This window comes from Colobus angolensis, unplaced genomic scaffold (assembly GCF_000951035.1).
Source record: "Colobus angolensis palliatus isolate OR3802 unplaced genomic scaffold, Cang.pa_1.0 Scaffold1, whole genome shotgun sequence".
NCBI lineage: Eukaryota > Metazoa > Chordata > Mammalia > Primates > Cercopithecidae > Colobus > Colobus angolensis.
Window position 1 is genome coordinate 5,754,146 of NW_012110918.1, and position 21,696 is coordinate 5,775,841.

A 21,696-nucleotide genomic window follows, 5' to 3' on the forward strand; every position below is an offset into this window, starting at 1 on the left:
GCCAAAGGTGTAACACGATCTTCTGGGCAATTGAGATAATTAAGCAAGACCGGTTATGGTAACGCTAGGCAGTGAGTTGCATGCTATACAGGCCTCTATTTTTTGTTTTATTAAATATGTATACAAAAAGAAAAGGCAGGGGTGGAATTTCAGAGTCCTTTTGCTTGGACTGTCTTTTGAGTGACAAGTGAGGCAAGACCTCCAAGCTCTAGCCTTCAGAAGCATCAGCTTCCCAGGTCATAGCTGCAAAGAAAAAAACTAATTTCTGTCTAGAAATGCTCATTTTCAAGCTAGCAAAACTGATTGAATAAATCATATTTGTTTGCCCAAATTTGAGTGAGTGAATAAATAAACACATAAATAAATAAAGGACGGCTAGCTCTATGCGCTTTAAATGAAGTAAAGAACCAAATCCATGATCAGCTTGTCTCAGGACCTCAGTGTTTCTTCAGAATATTTCAGACCATGGAGCTGAGTGACCTAATGATTAGTCACTATCTGAGGGTTGTTATAATGATTTTATAAAAAGAGAAATATCTAATTACAAGGTAGCACAAGTAGAAGAAGAGTATCAGAACGTCTGGCTTAGGAATTGGGTGTCCAACTGTCCTGATTTGCCTGGGAATCAGGGGTTTTCCAGAGTGCAAGACTTTCAGTGCTGAAACTGGAAAAGCTCTGGGCAAACCAAGGGAGTCGGTCATCCTACTTTGGAAAGTAGAGAAGTAGAATGGCTGGGGGAAAGGGGGAGACCCACTAGTTAAGAATGCGGAAGGGAGGAATTGAAGCAAGGTAAACCAGAGGTAGCACGTTAGTGTTACTAAACAGAATAATAATGGTGAATAATGACTTAGGAAATGGTTCTCTCCAACTAACTGAAATTTGTCGCCTCAAGGGCGTTTTTTTGTTTTGGAGGAATGGTTTTCTAAAATATTATACAATTATCTGCCTTATTCAAAAGATAATATATATTATTTAACATTTCCTTATGTGACTCAAGCTAATATGTGCACCGCTTTCTGATGGGATATGCTTTTTAATCTTTTTTTAGCATGAAACCAGCAGCTAATATTTCGTCCACTGCCAGAAGTCGCCAGTACTAGTTTGTTTTCTGCTTCTTATTCTTTGTGTCAAATAAATCAGAACAACCCATTATGACATAGGTTATTGTATCATATATGATATAATATAGCATATATGATAAGTTTGTCATATATCATATCATATCATCTATAATATTATCAGAGAGGATATCACATAATCGTCTATGACTAATATCATAAGTAATAGCAGCGAGGTTCAGAGGGCCCAGAGGAGACACAAACGACCTGGCTTCAGTGCAGGGGTTTTCTTTTCAGTGTATTGATTTTCGGAGATCTTTTTTATTTCAGGTTTGAGATTATATTCTAAGAGGTTGAGGCAATTAAGAAAATTGACTTTAGAAAATTCTATTCAACTCAACCAAAAATTTGTTAAGCAATTATTATGTAGTACTGGGCACTCAGAGTTTTCTATATGGACTTGGTCTCCAGTCAATCACAACTTAGAAAATGGGTGATATGGTTATATATTTATTTTGTCTTAAAAACTAAGAAAAGCAATTGGGTTTTAGATATAAAAAGTTTGTGTATAACAATAACTACCAATTACCGAGTACTTAGGATCTATTAGGCACTGAACGGACTCACAGTTCTTTTCCTCCATATGTGGACATCTCCATTTGGAAGATTAAATATCTTTGCAGGGAAGTCACAGTGGATTCAAGTATTTTTGAAACACCCTATTGGGAATCGTTTTCAGAGCACATCATTTGAATATTTTATTTGTGACAAATTTTTTTATAACTTTTTGGTTAAGGTTAAATTCTATGTTTAGAAAAATCCAGAACTCAATCAGAACCACATTTAAGTGACAAAGTTAGATAATTAAGATTGCAGATATCATGTCCTACAAAACAACCAATGAGTGACTATAAAGAACGTGTAATTAATGAGATGGTTTGGTTGTTTAATTATCAGTGGTTCTGATTTGGCTCAAATGACCCAGGAGGCTTTACAAAATATGCTACACCAAGAGAGTAGACTTGGATTAAGTAAAGCAACCTTCCGCTATGATAACTTGGAAGGACATCTCAAATGTCTATAAATAATCTTACCTGGCTTAAACAACAAACTCCTCTCTCTCTCTTGCTTTCCTTCCCTCTCACTTTCTTTTCTAATTCATGATGGTAACTTCTACCTCTTGTTTTGATTTTTACTCTTGAATTCTAGATAAACATTATCTGCAGACATTCATATTAATATGTAAGTTTGGTGAGACAAACCTATTTTCTCAATGTCAAATATCTTAAAATTAAAATATGTAAAACCTTTAAAATATAATATATACCATTTCTTCCCCTCCTAGCCTCCTTCTAGTCACTTCTTTTGAAACCATTAGCCACATATCAGTAACCATAACCTTAAAATCAACTTAGTTAAAAAACAGCTATTTACAAACATAATACTTGTATAGACACACAGCCATAATCAGAATACATTACTTTACAGTCTATATTTTTTTTTAGTCTTACAATGGAAATTCTATAGGTCAAACAGTCCCTCAAGGAAAAATTAAATGTTTATGTATATTTGGGTTGGTTTTGATAGACTGCTTTCTGACCACAAACATACACACCCAAACAAGCTTCTACTAATATAAAAGTTATGGAATTGTGAGGTAAAAACATTATGTCAATTTCTTGGTTTAGGGAAATATAAGAAAATTAAGCATAGAGAGACTCCAAAGCCAGAGACATTTCAAAAATAGCATGTATGTTCCCCTTATTTCCTTCCTTCCTTCCTTCCTTCCTTCCTTCCTTCCTTCCTTCCTCCCTCCCTCCCTCCCTCTTTCCCTCCCTTCTTCCTTTCTTCCTTCCTTCCCTCCTATTTCCTTGTTTCCCTTCCTCGTCTTCCTCCCCTCCTCTCCCCTCCCTTTCCCATCCCTCCCTCCCTCTCTTCCTTCCTTCCTTCCTTTTTTCCTCCTCCCTTGCTTTCTTCTTTCCTCCTTCCTTCCTTTTCTTCCTACCTTCCTCTTCCCTTCTCTCCTCTTTTCTTCCTTCTTCCCAAACATTTTTAATTCTCTCTCATTTGCCCGCCACTCTGTTTGCTGTTGCTGTAATTAGTAGTGCTCAGAAGTGACTCCTAATAAAGTTACAGTAATAATGCATGGTTACCTAATGCAATGTTTAACCTAAAATTTGGAAGTGTTTCTTCTTAAAGTTTAAATTGGTCTTGTAAGGACTTTGCTCCCGTGAACTCTGTTCTTTCCCTCCCTCCTGCTAAATGACTGCTCTGACCTCCTATTCTGCTCCTGTTAGTTATGTGAATCATCTTCACCTCAGCCTTTCCCCAGTCCTGACACATGGACAGAGAGACATCCTTTGGCAAACATTCAATCTAGTGAATCAAACAAACAAATGAATCAAGTCTCAGACTTTGTCATTTTACTTGGATTTTGTTTTTTTACATTTTTGCTAATACAGTTTTATATCTAAAGTCCCAGTTAAGCAACTCTTCATTTGGTCCTGCAAAGAGAGTGTCTCGTCGAATAGTATATAGGAGGTTCCTTTACATTATATAGATAGCTGCATTAGGAACTTTCGCATAAAAACAGAGTATTTACCAATAGAGAAATTTCAAAGGCAAGTATACACACATTTCTACCAAAACACTCTCGGCAAAAGTACTCTCAGATGGCACCATATATGACAAAATGAGGGAAAGTTGAATTAACATGTCAGAGGTTTTCTTCAGTCCTATCATGAGTTCTTTTGGTGGCCATAAGGTCAACAAAGCACTCTCCCTGCCTTTTCCAGGCTCCGCTAAAGTTGCAGCCAGCATCACTTGAGCACAGTCAGTCAATGAGGCAGCTGAATAAGATGCCCCCGAGTTGCCATAGAAACTGGAGGAAGCATAGAAACACCTTCTCCTGCACACTCTTTAATTTCATCTGAGTGACTTTGTTTAAGAACCAAAAATAAAAAGTGCACAAGGATGTAATTATATAAAAAGCTGTGTTCGATTATAAATACAGTATGTACTTTTGCCTCAGTCTACAGCTCACTTCTCCCTTCCATTTCAAGACATTTGAACCATTCAAGGAGGAGTCTTCACTTCAGTTTTAATTGAAATGAGGCCCAGATTTACCAAGACCGGGGAGCGAGACTTTCTGCCTTTCTCTCTTTCCCTGGTTCACATTTGATGTCTGCATGTGGAGTCTTTTATAACAAAGTCTGTTTCCAGGGGATCTTCATATCGGGCCATCTGGGTTCACCAGGCTTACTGAAATTGCTCTGCCTTTTGGCATTTGTAGTCTAAAACATTCTATAGGTTTATGATCATTTTGCAGGATAATAAAAAGAGGTGGACAGGAGAATGCCAAAAAAGCAATTAGCGGAGAAGGGCAACAAAATCCTATTTTAAAGAAATCCTGTTGCTACTTGCAATAAACAGCTTCTTTCACAATAGAGGAGGGTGGGAGGAGAGTACCTCAACAGTCGTCCCATTGCAATATTTATCTGGGGGAAATATTCAGAATTTAGAGGGTTTAGAATTTAGAATTTAGAGGGTCTGCCTGTGGTCTTTATACCTTTTGAGGGGCTGATGATTTAAATTTGCTTGTAGAAAATGACACATCTTCTGTAGTATCCTTTAGTGAAACAGGGCAATCCTGAACCTGCGTGCTGGCATGATTTGAAATGTACTTGTTCTTAGGTTGCTACTTCCTGCTAGTGATTTGCATGAAGTTGAGTGCAATACAGAATTTACTTAAAAAGGAAAATGCAAAGGTACAAGGTGTGTCCGATGAGCAAAAATATAATCCTATGTGTTCTTCGTGAATATGCCTTGTCTGTTCTCTTGATTTGGAGGACTACATGTGAGAACCTGAGGCTGAGACTTTCTGCAAGGCAAATACATCTTTTGTATAAGTAAAATATGAAAGGATTTTTCCCTTTTTGGAAGGCTGGCAGCCTGCAGGTAAAAAATGTGGCTGGTTCAGCTAGTGTTGTTTGTAAAACCAGACTGGCCATGTTTCTTAAATGCTTACTGAAACCAGTTACATGCTTGCAAAAAAAAAAAAGAAAGAAAGAAAGAAAAATAATGGAACTGAAGAACGTCCTTGGCTGTTTAAGGTGGGAAAATTTTACTTAAATGGATCTAGAATTTCCAGATCTTTTTACCTAGAGATACATAACAAACACAAAAGGAGTTTCCTCAAATAAAGCTTTAAATGTCAGCCATGTCCTTTTCCTGTCTTTGAGTTCCGATGTATTGTTTCTGGCGTTTTTGTTGTTTTGTTCTATTGTTGATTGTTTTTTGGTTTTTGCCCCACATCAACCCATGATGAGAACTCAACTCCTCTTTGAGATTTTCCAAAATAACATGAAAATGCATTATTAAGAAATGTTGGTTTGATAGAAAATGTTATATGGAAGACGAAAGAGGGGTTCTCAGCACACACTCTGCACGAAACATCAAACTTATCTTGCAAGTTGGACTTCTATGGGGATTTCGTTCTCTTATCTGTCACCACCAAGAGTGAGATCTACTCTTTTTGCCTTTTGAAACTCAATAAGGTGCTGGGCAAAACAAAGGACCCTGTGGTTAGCAAGACCCTTGTTGTTAGAAATGGTCAGCTTTAAAACTCCACAGATTAAAAGAAAAATTGTACAATAACTGTGCCACTAAGATACATAAAGTAATAAAGTTTAATTAACACAGTCCAGCATTTGCCTCCAGTCTCACAAGCCAAACGTCTGATTCCATCAGCACATCTGGCCCTAGGAGCCAGATGTATGGACTTAAAATATTTATTTACAATGAGAAGTATGAATGCTAAGGGAACCACACACTTGAAGACTACAGTCAGTGTATGTTCGCTCTCTGTGAATTTTTCATGGTGCTTGGGAATAGAGCAAGGAGAAGTCATGTGAATTAATTGTAGGATTGTAGGATGTTAGCAAACAAAGACAGCATCTTTCATCTAACTCAACTGGGAATCAGACTAAAGAACTGGTCATGTTGAATCATCGGATGGAACTCTCTTGCCCTGAACAATGCTTGGATCAGCACTATTCATTTTAGCTTGTGGGATTCTTCTTTCAGATACTTCCAAGGCCAACTAGTACCATCATTCTCTGTTCCCTTTTAATTAAAACATTCTTTACTTACATAAGTGAATATACACAGTCCATTTGAAGTTACATTTCAGAGGTCTGGAAATCTTTCTCCTGTTTCATCTGTGATTTTTTATGTAATTATCTCTTTATGGTATATGTTACATGCAATAACATGCAGTTATTTAAATGTACATTTCTATGCTCTGGATAAATTTACACATTCTTGTAACTATTACCATGGTCATTACCATCATCTTCCAAATTTATTTTGTACCTCAATTCAGAGAATCCTCCCCTCTCAGCCCCACCTTGGCCCCAGGAAATCACTGACAAAGTAAGTTTACCTTTTCCAGAGATTTCATCTTATCCTTTTTTTTTTGATTCCTTGATCTTTATTTTTTTAATTGTTAAATCGATACATTGTCATTGTACATAATTATGGAGTACAATTTGGTGTTTCAATAAATATTTACGTTGTATCATGATCAAAACAAGGTAGTTAGCTTATACATCACTTCATGTATTTATCATTTCTTTGTGATGAGAACATTTAAAAGCCTAGCCCTAAAACTGTCCTCATAAAAGTAATAAAACTAAATTGTCAGTTTTCTTACCAAAAGCATAAGCTTTGAGTAGAAGCATGGCTAAGCATTAATCAGGTTTCCCGGCCGGGCGCGGTGGCTCAAGCCTGTAATCCCAGCACTTTGGGAGGCCGAGACGGGCGGATCACGAGGTCAGGAGATCGAGACCATCCTGGCTAACACGGTGAAACCCCGTCTCTACTAAAAAATACAAAAAACTAGCCGGGCGAGGTGGCGGGCGCCTGTAGTCCCAGCTACTCGGGAGGCTGAGGCAGGAGAATGGCATGAACCCGGGAGGCGGAGCTTGCAGTGAGCTGAGATCCGGCCGCTGCACTCCAGCCTGGGCGACAGAGTGAGACTCCATCTCAAAAAAAAAAAAAAAAAAAAAAAAAAAAAATCAGGTTTCCCTAGAGCCTACTTCTTTCTGGCTTCCTACTACTTAAAATTCACATAGCCCCATCACAAGCTCCTAACTTCTACAGACAACTTCTTTAATGTTAAGAAACCTCAAGTTTTCCATTAAGAGGTGTTTTCGAGATCTTGCATTCTAAGGGCCCACTGACACCAGACAGTGTGAAGAACCTTCTGAGGAACTAAGTGTAACAAGGCAGTTTCTACATATTTGTGATTTTATCTCCTGTGCCCTAATCAGTGACCTCCTTCTTCTCAGCGCCATACTTGCCAAACTTACACCATGGAATACTATGCAGCCATAAAAAACGATGAGTTCATGTCCTTTGTAGGGACATGGATGCCGCTGGAAACCATCATTCTCAGCAAACTATCGCAAGAACGGAAAACCAAACACCTCATGTTCTCACTCACAGGTGGGAATTGAACAATGAGAGAACACTTGGACACAGGAAGGGGAATATTACACACTGGGGCCTGTCGTGGGGTGGGGGGAGTGGGGAGGGATAGCATTAGGAGATATACCTAATGTAAATGATGAGTTAATGGGTGCAGCACACCAAGACGGCATATGTCTACATAGGTAACAAACCTGCACGTTGTGCACGTGTACCCTAGAACTTAAAGTAAAATAACAATAATAAACACACACACACACACACACACCCCCAATCCAAAACTCCTCAGGGAGGCAGAGTTGAGGTTCTCTCCTATCTCCTCATTTGGATGCCCCTATGATTATTAAATTCTTTCTCTGCAGCAACTCCCGCTGTCTGGGTATATCGAATTGTTACTGCTCGATGAGCACTTGAACATAACAGCCCTATAACACCTTCTAGCTATGTTGCAATATACAATACTTTATTCTTAACCATAGCCACCCTGCTGTGCAATGGACACCAGAACTTACTTCTCCTATCTAATTGTAACTTTACACCCATTGATCAATCCCTCCCTATCCTCCCCTACCCCTACTACCCCTCCCTAGTCTCTGGTAAACACTCTTCTACTTGCTGCTTCTATGATATTAACTTTTATTTTTATTATTTTAGATTCCACATATATGTGATATCATGCAGTATTTGTATTTCCATGTCTGGCTTATTTTCCTGAACATGATGCTCTCCAGGTCCATCCATGCTGCCACAAGTGACAAGATTTCTTTTTTTTTTAATGGCTAAATAGTATTACATGGTGTGTGTGTGTCTGTGTGTGAATATTTTCTTTATCCATTCATCTGTTGTTGGACACTTAGGTTGAGTTCATGTCTTGACTATCGTAAATAGTTGTGTAATAAACACAGGAACGCAGATATCTCTTAGACACACCGATTTTATTTCTTTTGGATATATATCCAGTAGTGGAATTCCTGGATCATACACTCGTTCTAGCTTCAATTTTTTGAGGAAATTCTGTACCGTTTATGTAGTGATTGTACTAATTTTACAATTCCATTACCAATGTGTAAGTGCTTGCTTTTCTTCACATACTCGCCAACACTTGCTTTCTTTTGTTTTTTGATAACAACAATTCTAACTGGAGTGAGGTGGTATCTCATCATGGTCTTGGTTTGCCTTTCCCTGATGATTAGTGAAGTTGAGTATTCTTCATATACCTGGTGGCCACTTGTATGTCTTCTTCTGTGAAAAGTCTATTAAGATATTTTGCCCATTTGCCAATATATATATTGGGAGATATATATATATCTCCCAATTTTTTAATCTCCCATGCCCTAATCAGTGACCTCCTGCTTCTCAGCCCCATACCTGCCAAAGATTTTTTTTAAAAACAAGGTCCAAAACTCCTCAGGGAGGGAGAGTTGAGGTTCTCAACTCGAGTATATATCTATTTGCTGTCAAGTTTCTTATACAAGTGAATATTAATCCCCTGACAATTGTAAACTTTGCAAATATTTTCTCCCATTCTGTAGGTTGTCTCTTCCTTCTATTAATTGTTTTCTCTGCTGCTGTGCAACAGCTTTTTAGTTAGATGTAGTTCCATTTGTCTATTTTTGCTTCTGTTGCCTGTGCTTTGAGATCTTATTGTTAAAATTTTTTACCAAGGTCAATATTATGAAGCATTTCCCCTGCATTTTCTTCTAGTAGTTTTATAGCTTTGAGTTTTACACTTAAATCTTTAATTCATTTTGAGTTAATGTTTTAAATGTTTGAGTTGATTTTTATATATTTATGTATACTCCAGTTTCTCTTTAGATTGCATACATATTTTGTGTTTGTTATTGTGTCTTTTAAAGGACTTGCCTATCTCTGTTTTGATGCAGTATGCCGTGATTTTGCTAACTCTTAGAGAAGAATGTTACTAATTTTCAAATTTTGGAAATTGAGTGCTCAGTACATATTACTTCTGTCCAGCTCCCTACCTACTTCCCAGTCCAACCCTCTGGACCACTGACACCTTTTTTGGTTTGGTAGCACAACTTTTGAAAAAATATAATTTTGATCATATATGTTAAATATAATCATACATATACATATATGTGTACATATGTGTGTATATATACATGTGCACACACATGTGTGTGTGTATGATTTAACGTATATTCCTCCTAAGGACGTCTACAATTCTAAGAAATTCTCAAATGAACTTCTACAGGTTTTTTGCAGCAGGTTTGATGGCTCCCCTTTTTATTTTGTAGTAAAATATATTTTGTTCCACTTAGTAAAATGTTATATGCAAGCTAATTCATTTTCTACAGAAAAATGGCTGTGAAAAAAAGTGGCCTTCCACAAATTCCTTAAAAATTTTGAGCCTTGTTTGACTCACTAGAAAATAAAAATAAAAACGGAATTTGTGAGATTTAAAGGAAAATGGTTTACGTAAAAGTGCTTTACAAATGATATAGCACTATATGTATTATCTTATACTTGTAGTAGCAATTTTTTATTTTCTGAGATAGTTTTTACCCTAAATTACAAATACCTAAGTCCATCAAACAACAATAACAATAACAACAAAGGGCTTTTCTCATTTTGAAAAATGCTTACCAACCATCAAATGACTAGAACTATGATAGGTGTTGGAGATTCAAAGGTAGGCTTGTCAAAGAGCTCTCAGTGGCATGAGAGAGAATGGGAACAATGACAGTAACCTAATTTTGGGTTTCTATGTTTGTCCTCTGACCTCAGCAATCAAGCCAAAAGACCTGCAGCAAAGTGTTTGTGCAATACATGTAAGCACATTCTTCTCCCTCTTTGCCGAGAAAATCCATAGTCACATTATATCAAATATCAAGAGGTTTCATTTCTTTTTTTTTTTTTTTTTCCTATTTGAGTTTATTAGGCTGGAGTTTATGCACCTGGACCCTGGCACTACGTGAAGGGAAGGTGTTGTTCTTGGCAAAATGCTCAGTAACAAGCCTATCGGATTACAGAGTGGATTTCCTTTATCTTGGGGCATTGGACTCTATTCAGGGGGCAGGAGGGATAAGATTTCACAGCTTGTTTGGACATGCTAGTCACTTCTTACTCTCATTCTTCTGAACAGAAGAGTGTAATCTTCTGGCCTACATCCTAGTAGAATCAACGTCCAGACAAGAAATGCCTTCAGTGTTTTAGATGCCCTCTGCTGAACCAAATGACTTTATTTACCAAAAACAAAACTACTGCCTTCCAAGAGGAAGGAGGTGGCCTTTCCCAGAACTTCTAGCCAAACCAGGGTGTCCTGCTGTTTGGCAGAGGTTTAGTAGTGTTTCTATCAGGATTCCTTATATAAGAAAATCTCCTTTCTTACATTGTATCCAAGGTGGTTTTTTCCTCAATGGACTTCAGGGGATTCTTTTCCTACTACTTCTTTTGGTATATTTTTTCCTTTGCTGTTTTCATGACTTCATTTTGCAGGCTAAATCTTTACCAAATATTCATGTCACTGAAATCCTTCTGGCAAATCTGCTAAAATGAATCATATATTTTCCTTTGCAAAAATCTTTTAAAAAGAAAGTAGTATTCCTGAAAAGAGGTTTGAGGACGTTCAACTTGTCCATCACTTCACCATAACACATGCAGATGCAGACACACACACACACACACACACACACACACACACACACACAACTTCTACATGTACATGCATGAAACTAAAGGCACTCCATGGCAATTGTCAGAGTCCTCATTCTTGAGTTTCTCTTGTGACTTTGGTAAGATCAAAGGAGAAATTCAGCCCTGAAACTGTAGAGACGTCACACAATTTGGGGCATTTGTCCTGATTTATTTATTGTTCATTATATGTGTTATAATTACAGGGGAGGAAAAAATAATGTCCATTATCTGTGTTATAATTACAGGAGAAGAAAAAAATAATTGTAGGTGATTCTTATTTTCTTCTCCAATAACTTATTTATCATTTTAATATTTTCTAGGCCGGGCGCGGTGGCTCAAGCCTGTAATCCCAGCACTTTGGGAGGCTGAGACGGGCGGATCACGAGGTCAGGAGATCGAGACCATCCTGGCTAACACGGTGAAACCCCGTCTCTACTAAAAAATACAAAAAAACTAGCCGGGCGAGGTGGCGGGCGCTTGTAATCCCAGCCACTTGGGAGGCTGAGGCAGGAGAATGGCGGGAACCCGGGAGGCGGAGCTTGCAGTGAGCTGAGATGCGGCCACTGCACTCCAGCCTGGGCGACAGAGCGAGACTCCGTCTCAAAAAAAAAAAAAAAAAAAAAAAAATATTTTCTACAGTGAAAACATATAACTTTTTGTTTCTTATCCACGACTGTTGAGTTGAACACATAGTTGATGTTTCCTATACTCTTTTTTGTTCAATAATAAATGCACTAAAGTCTCTAAAATATCATCTGAGCACCATTTGAACTAAAATCATAGACGTTGGCACGTTGCATTCTCATGGCTCTCAAAAATTTCTAAGTAGCTTAATAACCCAAGGATTATTTAAAACAGCATTTTAATATTCAGTTGGATATTTATTTGTTTTGTTTTATTTTTGTGAAAGGAGGCTATCTCTTTCCTTTTATTTTTATTATCTAGTTTTATTGAACTGTGTCAGAAGATATGAAATATTTTATTTAAAATCTAACGGCCAACTTTAATAAATATGTCATGGCTATTTGAAATTGAAGTACATTCCCTTTTGTTAGGTACACGTTTTAAATATCTATATGGCTGTTAACTATATAATTCAAACATTCAAAATTTTAAATACTTTTTATCTGTTTAATCTCGAGTATTGAGGTAAGTGTGTTCAAGTCTCTACCATGATGGTTAAATATTCTGTTTTTACTTGTATTTTTAATGGCATCTGCTTCCTGTACATTTTATTGATATTTTATTAGGTACATCCATGTTCATGATTGTCAAATCTTATCAGAGTATTGTAACTTTACCAAATAAAATAACCCTCTTTTTACTTTTTGTCTCAGACTATTTTTTGTCAGATGTTAATATGGTAATGCTATTTCAGTTTTCTTGGTATTGGTCCAGTATAACTTTTTTTGTCTTCCTTCATTTTTCTACCTTTCTATGCCATTTTTATGTGTTATTTTAATACAAAATTTGAGAAGAATATTTACAATAATTATAAACACTACATGTTTCATATTTTCCTTTCTTCTTTATTTCCTTCCCGTTCATACTGTATTAACATCTTTGCCTTTATTTTTTCTTTTACTGGCTTATAAATACACATATTATTTCTTTTATTTTAGTGGCCGTCTTATATTTATATTGTGTTGCAACAAATCATTCTGAAGATGCCTGTGAGTTGTTAGCAATTATATCTATTTTCTTCACTAGGACAAAAGCTTAACATGCTTTCAACTCTCTCTCCTGCCTTCCTGTTCCTAATCTTAGAATTTCTGCTCCCTATAGTACATGATAAAAATCAACATCAAATAAACGTTAGATCTTTATTTTAAACTTGATGCAAACTTATTACGTTATCTTAAGATGAAACAGAAACCACCATATTAGAGTAAAACATTTTATTGTATAAACAGAAGATCTCTGGATTAAGTTTTATATTTCAAGAAATAGGTCAGGTGGTTAATTTGATATTGAGTGCAGCTGCCTTTCACAACCGGGTCTTGAGAATCCACAACAATTTAACTTTCACTAAGTATGGCACATGGTGAATAACCTGTCTATATGAACAGATCCTCCAACTTATCCTGATAAGCTCAGATTTGAGGACCCCCACACTATACCAAACCCAGATAGATGGGTCCTATCCCCAGAGGTTTGTTTTGTTTCGTTTTGTTTTTGTTTTTGTTTTGAGATGAAATCTCACTCTGTTGCCCAGGCCGGAGTGCAGTGGTGCGATCTCGGCTCACTGCAAGCTCCGCCTCCCGGGTTCAGGCTATTCTCCTGCCTCAGCCTCCTGAATAGCCAGGACTACAGGTGCCCGCCACCACGCCCGGCTAATTCTTTGAATTTTTAGTAGAGACAGGGGTTTCACCCTGCTAGCCAGCATGGTCTCGATCTTCTGACCTCGTGATCTACCTGCCTTGGCCTCCCAAAGCGCTGGGATTACTCAGTACATTGGGGATGGGCCTGAGGATTTGTATATAGAATAAGTTTCCAAGCTGTGCACATGATGCTGGTCTGAAGACCCCACATAAGGAACAACTAGTCTAATGCAATAAATTCTGAGCAGGCACTGTGGGTAGGAGACTGTATCTACCGCCTGGGGAAAGCCATTTGTCCTTCCAATGTTCCTATTCCCGTTACCTCAAGTAAACGGGAAGATGAAGGACCAGATGGCTCCTAAAATCCAGCCAGCTCTAGTTTTTGTGTATGTTCTTTTCTCTCGCTAAAGAGGCTGTGGTTTATTTTCTATCACATTTGATAAAAGAGAGCATCATATAATTGCATGTATCAGTGAGATAACTTTAAGATAATTACATAAGGACTATGACTTTAGTACTTATATACCCATAAAAATCTCATACAAGAAGATACAATAGGCTTGTTAGGGGCAAAAAAAAAAAAAGAAAAGAAAATTGAGAAAGTAAAGTTCAAAATATAGAGTAGCTTACATAAGTCAGGCTATAAATATTTACACATTTAAATAAAGGCCAGAACTTTGCTTCTGTGTTTAATTTTTTAGCAGCCAAATTAAAAGAAAAATGTAAAAATTAAGATAAATGTTTTAAGAACTATGTAAAGTGTTGGGCAAAAAGATGGGAACAACAGACACAGGGGAATACAAGAGAGGAGGAAGGGAAGAGGGCAAAGGTTGAAAAACTACCCATTGAGTATTATGCCCACTACATGAGTGACAGATACATTCACACACCAAACCCCAGCATCATGCAATATACCTTTGTAACAAACCTGCATGTGTCCCCCAATTCTCAACTAAAAGTTGAAAAACAAAAAACCAGAAAACCCCAAAGTAAATAAAGAAGTAAATAAATAAAAAGAAATATGTAAAATGTTATGTCATTCCAAAGGAAACCACTTGTATTAAGGGACAGTGGTTAAAACAATGAGAGGACTTTGGTAATAAGGAGCCTTGTGTTAAACCACAAATGATGGAAATGACTTTAATAGGTAGATGTGGTAGGGAAGGCGTTCCAAGTAAACGGCCCACTACAAACACACACGTAGACATGAGAAACCTAAAGCATATCTTGATAACCACAAGAGACCCATTTTGTCTAGGGCAGGAATTTTACCCCCTGGGAACATTTCACAATGTCTGAAGATAATTTTGGTTGTCACAACTGGGCAGTTGGTGCTATTGGCATCGAGTGGCTAGAAAACAGAGATACTGCTAAACATTCTACAATGCACAGCACAGACCCCAACAACAAAGAGTTATGTAGTCCAATATGGAAATAGTGCTTCCTTGAGAAACCCTGTTCTAGGGGAGCTAAATTTAGACATTAATGGGGAATGCAACTGGAAAAGTAGCTTACAGATTTTAAATGGTAGGCCAAGGAAAAGTAACCTGAAATAGAAGGTTCTGAACAATGACTGAAGATTTTTTTTTTTTTAAATAACCATAGTGCCTTGTGGGAAACTTAGTTGTCAAATACATAGAGTTGGCTGGGCACAGTGGCTCACACCTGTTAATTCTAGCACTTTGGGAGGCTGAAGTGGGTGGATCACCTGAGCCTAGGTGTTTGAGACTGGCCTGGGCAACATAGGAAAATTCATCTCTATGAAAAAAAAAAAAATACAAAAATTAGCCAGGAATAGTTGTGCACAACTGTGGTCCCAGCTACTTTGGAGGTTGAAGCAAGGGGATCACCTGAGCCCAGGAATCAAGGCTGCAGTGAGCTAGGATTGCACCATTGCACTCCAACCTGGGTGATAGATGGAGACCCTATCTCAAAATAAAATAAAATAAAATAAAATCAACAACAACAAAAAACCCCACACAAAACATAGAGCTGATTAAAGGGATAAAAGTTGAAAACAGGAAATGGGTTGATCAATTATGAGTGTATGGCAGTATTTCAGATGAGGGGTAAGAAGGACTTGAACTTTAAAAGGAAAGGCTATGATCAATTCCAGAGACATGGCAGAAGAGAAATGTTTATGACTCAGCATCTGTTTAAATCATGGGAAGGGAGAAGGTGGCCAGAAAAATCACGGCATGGCTGAATTAAGAAACAGAGTCAGGAGGGAGGAGTGAACTGAAGAGGAACAAATACACTTTGATTTTTGAGGTGCGGGCAGGTCATTTATAGGTGGGCACACCAAGTAGGCTTCTAGAAGGCAGACTGATTCAACTTGCTATTTTTGTCGACATTCCTGAACTCTTTCATTTGAGTTGAATCCAAGTTACCACCCTCATTTGCAACAATGTAATCTTTTCACTCTCAGGTAAGGATGGAGGCACAGGCTTTGCCCTTCAGAGAAATTCAACTGGTGGGGCTAACTCAAGTCTCATCCTAGCAGCATAGTATTGGAGTTCACTAAATATTTAACAGCAGGCAAAAGGAGTAATGTTTTGTTTACTATCAATTGTGTTTGCTTCTGTGTGCAGCTTCCATGATACCAGGGTTGTAAATTTGCAAGTCACATCTGTGTTCTGGGCATGAGCTCACATTTATGTAAATCACCTTCACATGCTGCTACAAATCCACTCAAGTCAACTGTTCAGCACATCCCGACATGTACGTTGGAGAGATTTCCATGAATTACATTCTTTGTTTTAATCCGACATTGACTCATTCCCATGTATTTGCCATCGCTCCTGCTGCAACTTGACACACAGTGCTTTGTTAGCTTTGTTTTATATGTCTTACTTTACAGCCGGTAAAGATTCTTTCTCCCCTCCTCTTATGGCATGAGTGGAAGTAGAGGAGGCCAGGAGTTAATCACTGCCCACAGCTGATGTATACAGCAGCCAAAAGCAGGCATTTTGATGTGTTTATTACAAGGAAGTATAGCCAGTTGAATTCCCTCTGACTTATGCAAGGCATAAATCCTCCACTGTAGGATTTCCTCAACCTTCCAGCTCCCTAGAATCATGCAATGCTGACTGGACGCGGTGGCTCACACTTGTAATCCCAGCACTTTGGGAGGCCAAAGCTGGCGGATCACAAGGTCAGGAGTTCGAGACCAGCCTGGCCAGCATGGTAAAACCCCATATCTACTAAAAGTGTAAAAAATTAGCTGGGCATGGTGGTGCATGCCTGTAGTCACAGCTACTCGGGAGGCTGAGACAGGAGAATTGCTTAAACCGGGGAGGTGGAGGCTGCAGTGAGCCAAGATCGCGCCACTGCACTCCAGCCTGGGTGGCAGAGTGAGACTCGGTCTCAAAAAACAAACAAAACAAAACAAAGAAATAAACAAACAAAAAAAGAATCCTACAATGCTAAAATGCATGAATTCTACTCATTCCAACTACATTCTTGCCATGCAATTTAAGTCTATGCTACAAAGAGTAAGCATGATATAAGGCAACTAAACTGGTCAATGGCAAAACTTCCTTGTGTCTGTCCTGTGGGTTTTCTGTCAACTGAGTTATTAAACTGCTATACCAGTTTCAGGGGTACATCTATTCCATGAGTTTTGTTGGCTGGGTTGGGTTCCATAATTAAGGTCTTTAAGGTACTCCTCCTCATGCCCAATAGTCAAAAGCAAGAAGAAGAACATAAACCAGGGTGATCCACTGTTTAACCTGCTGAGAGAACGTTTTGATGTGAAGCCCTTCCCAGAAGTGAGAATGACCAAGGAGAAATTACCTCCTTCTAGTCTCTCACCTTCCATCTGCCATGAGTGAAACAACTGCTAGGCAGAGAGACTGGTCGTTGCCATTGGTCTGCCATGCTTGGTATGGACATTTTTTTCAAGGGACACATCAGACCGTCGCCTGACCCCAGATCCTGAGAAACATCTTGTGAGGTTATATCTCTTCCACGCCATTGAAGAATCTATTTCTTTGATATTTTTGAATGGTTTCCAGACCATAAGTCCCTCCTTTGACACTTTCATTTTTTTGCACGAACTGCATTATTTACATACTCAGAGGTTTACAGTAATCAATAGCAAATGTTCTGCAAAGAGAAGAAGAAGGTAACTTAGTAGGTGACTTAATGGTAGGAAAGACCAAGACAAGTTTTATCAACCCCACAATTCTCCAGAACTAGCCCTGATTCTCTGATTCATTTTACTTTTGCCTGAAAATTCTGTTTGAAGAAGACGAAGAATTATTAAATATGCAATAAAAAATTGGGATATTTAAAAAAGAAAAAAAAATCCTCGGATTCTTGGAGAGCTATAGAAGAGATTGAGATTCTTGGTCTAAAAGGATTAAGATAATACCTGGGTGCATGTTTTATTTAGTATCTAGACTTCTGGGCAGACAAAAGTTTCCCTGGGGCTCTGGGAGGAAATTCCAGGATGGTAAATATAAAAAATTAATTCTATAGGGGCCTAAAAAAAAAAAACCCTTTAGAAATTCTTCTTTCTCTCACATAAGACCGATTCAGTCATATTCTTTCTTCCTACTTGTTTCAGTAATTGGAAACATCTTCAAACTCATTCCACAAGAATGACACAATTTTCAAGAGATGAAACTAAAATTATACCATTAATAATATTTAAGAGGTATGGCATGTATTTTTAGTCGTCTTCCTCACCCAGTGAGTGCTTCTATTCAGATTTTGTTGAAAATGACCACTATGGCTGAGTTGGGAACTCTTGCCTATTACCTAATAAGCCTCCTAGTCTGACTACTCCTGGGAATCACCAAACGTGTTTCCCAACTTTTCATGCTATACACATGCTTTATCCACTTACATACACACAGAAACACAAGTTAAAATTAGCTCTGTTAATGTCTGTGTTATTTTCCATTCTGTCTTCAACAGTTTTCCTATCACGCTCTTTCCTATGACAATCTTGGAAGAAAAAGGTCTACTTGATGTTGTCACATACATTTTCACCTAGGAATGGAAAAGGAATTTGTTTTTTTAATTTTAACTTTTATAAGTTTAATTTCAACTTTTATACGTTTTTTTAATTTCAACTTTTAAAAGTTCAAAATTTCAACTTTTATAGATATATTATGTATCTATAATAAGTTGAACTTATTATAGATTCAACTTAACTTATTATAAGTACACATGCAGGGTTGTTACACGGGTAGACTGTGTGACTCTGAGGCTTGGGTCCCTACCAATCTCGTCTCCTAGGCCATAAGCATAGAACTCAACAGGTGCTTCTTCAGCCCATACCCGTCTCCTACCATCCCTGTCTAGTGACCCCCAGTGTCTATTATTCCTATCTTTACAATCATGCGAATCCAATATTTAGCTCCCACTTATAGGTGAGAATATGTGATATTTGATTTTCTATTCTTGCATTTTGTTGCTTAATCTCCTCCAGCTCCATCCATGTTGCTACCAAGGGCATGATTTCATTCTTTTTTATAGCTGCATAGTATTCTATGGTGTATATGTACCCCATTTTCTTTATCCAATCAACTGTCGATGGGCATTTAGGTTGATTCCATGTCCTTGCTCTTGTGAATTGCACTGCAGTGAACATGTAAGTCCATGTGTTCCTTATGACAGAATGACTTATTTTCCTTCAGGTGTATACTCAGTAGTGGGATTGCTGGGTTGAATGGTAGTTCTATTTTAAGTTCCTTGAGGAATGAAGTGCTTTCCACAGTGGATGAAATAGTTAGCATTCCCACCAACAGTATACAAATGTTCAAAAAGGGATTTGTTAATCCTGTGATTTAATGAAATTACCTAAGGTTTCTACTAAACATAATTATCATTTAACATCCATAATTAGTAAGCAATGTACCCTAAGGACTTTAAAGTAATTTTTAAATAACCTATGGTAATCTAGAAACTATTAGAAAGTGTGAGTCATTATTTCAGGCCCTATTTACAAGGACCCTGAGTACCTTAATTAAACCAAATGAATCTAAACTGTCTCGTGTTACACAATTCATTGTATCTGAGGATAAAGATACGCATTAACTAAATAAACTTCATCTACTATATTCACCAGATAATGAGTTAGTGAAGTAATTAAACATAACTATTTTTAATGCCAAGGAAAATGAATACTCAAGGCCACCAACCCAGCATTTGGCAATCTTGTTAACTTTATGTCTTCCTTTTAAAGAATTATAGGAAAGGTTAAATTGTTCAGGATAAGTCTGGATAATCTCTGAAGAAACTAATAAAAACATCACTTGTGAAAGGGGCTGCCATGATCTTTGAAAAAGTATGGTCAATAGCATGGTTGTGAATTTTAAGTACTCCTGACCGTTTGCTCTTTAGTGAGTAGTACAATCACTGAGAAGGGAATCATTTTGGCTATTTTATAAAAATAACTCAACAAATACTAAATAAATATTTATTTCAGGGTGAAGACAAAGCTTTGTTTATATATGTGCAGTGTCAGTTAAATTTTAACAGTGGCTTGAGTGATTTTAAAGTTTGAATATAAAATCATGAAGAAGGAATCAAAAGTTAGGCCTTCCACAAATTTTAATAAATGGCTTCACCTTGTTTATTCCTATCTTCATATATATACCTTTGCTTACAGTGCCCAGGATGAAGGTTTACCTCTCACATGGATGTACATTTAAATACATACATATAATATTTTTACTGCTTTTTGGTAACTATAATTTTTCTCCTTTTCCTGTATTTAGTCAAATAACTTTTTTTTTTTTTTTGAGACTGAGTCCCTCTCTGTCACCCAGGCTGGAGTGCAGTGGCATGATTTCGGCTCACTGCAAGCTCCGCCTCCTGGGTTCACGCCATTCTCCTGCCTCAGCCTCCTGAGTGGCTGGGACTACAGGCGCCCGCCACCACGCTGGCTAATTTTTTGTATTTTTAGTAGAGACGCGGTTTCACCGTGTTAGCCAGGATGGTCTCGATCGCCTGACCTCGTGATCTGCCCGCCTAGGCCTCCCAAAGTGCTGGGATTACAGGCAGGAGCTACCGCACCTGGCCTAGTCAAATAACTCTTGTAACAGCAACAGCAATGAAATAAAAGCAACTTTGCTATGTGCCACACACTATCATGAACATTTTACATACATTATAGTCTCATTTAATCCTTAACAAAACCTTTAAAGTAGGCATTACCACTATCATTTTGCATAAAGAAACTGTGTCAGAGAGATGTTAAGAAGCCTGCTTAAAATTAAATTGTCACTGAGTGGCAGAGCCATCATTTAACTGAGATCTTTTTGACTCCAGTTAATCCTATTCACTATGTGTACTGTATAGAACCACTGTGAGTGTCTACACTGAATGGGGGAAATGATAATTCTCTTCTTTGCAATTTACCTGGATTAATAATGATCCATGTTTAATTTTTGGCATTGTATTGTGAGTCCCTGATCTTGTTGTTTTCTTGTCCTACAAGGTATAGGCTTCTTTTTTTTTTTTTTTTTTTTTGAGACGGAGTCTTGCTCTGTCGCCCAGGCTGGAGTGCAGTGGCCGGATCTCAGCTCACTGTAAGCTCCGCCTCCCGGCCGGGTTCACACCATTCTCCTGCCTCAGCCTCCCGAGTAGCTGGGACTACAGGCGCCCGCCACCTCGCCCGGCTAGTTTTTTTTGTATTTTTTAGTAGAGACGGGGTTTCACCGTGTTAGCCAGGATGGTCTCGATCTCCTGACCTCGTGATCCGCCCGTCTCGGCCTCCCAAAGTGCTGGGATTACAGGCTTGAGCCACCGCGCCCGGCCAAGGTATAGGCTTCTTTGAAAAAAATTATGTATTACCAAACTTCTATACTAACTCTCACTTTCCATATGTGTATATATCTGGCCCTCAAAATAATTTATGGCAACTCATGAGTTATACAATCGACAATTATTTGTTTAAATTAAAGGAGGCACAATAAATACAGGAAACATTCTTCAGAAGTCAATGTAAAAGTCTCTAGGAATAAATAAATTACACAGTATCACAGGACGCATCCAAAAGAAACTTTCAAACACCGACTAGGTGGAGATGTTACATGCATTGCAACTCCGTTGTGTAGTGCAGCTGTTTTTATGAAGTTGATGCTCACAAAGTTAAAAATAATTGCCAGAATTAATCACTGAAAGGTTAATAACCTTTAAGAAATATGTAATGAATT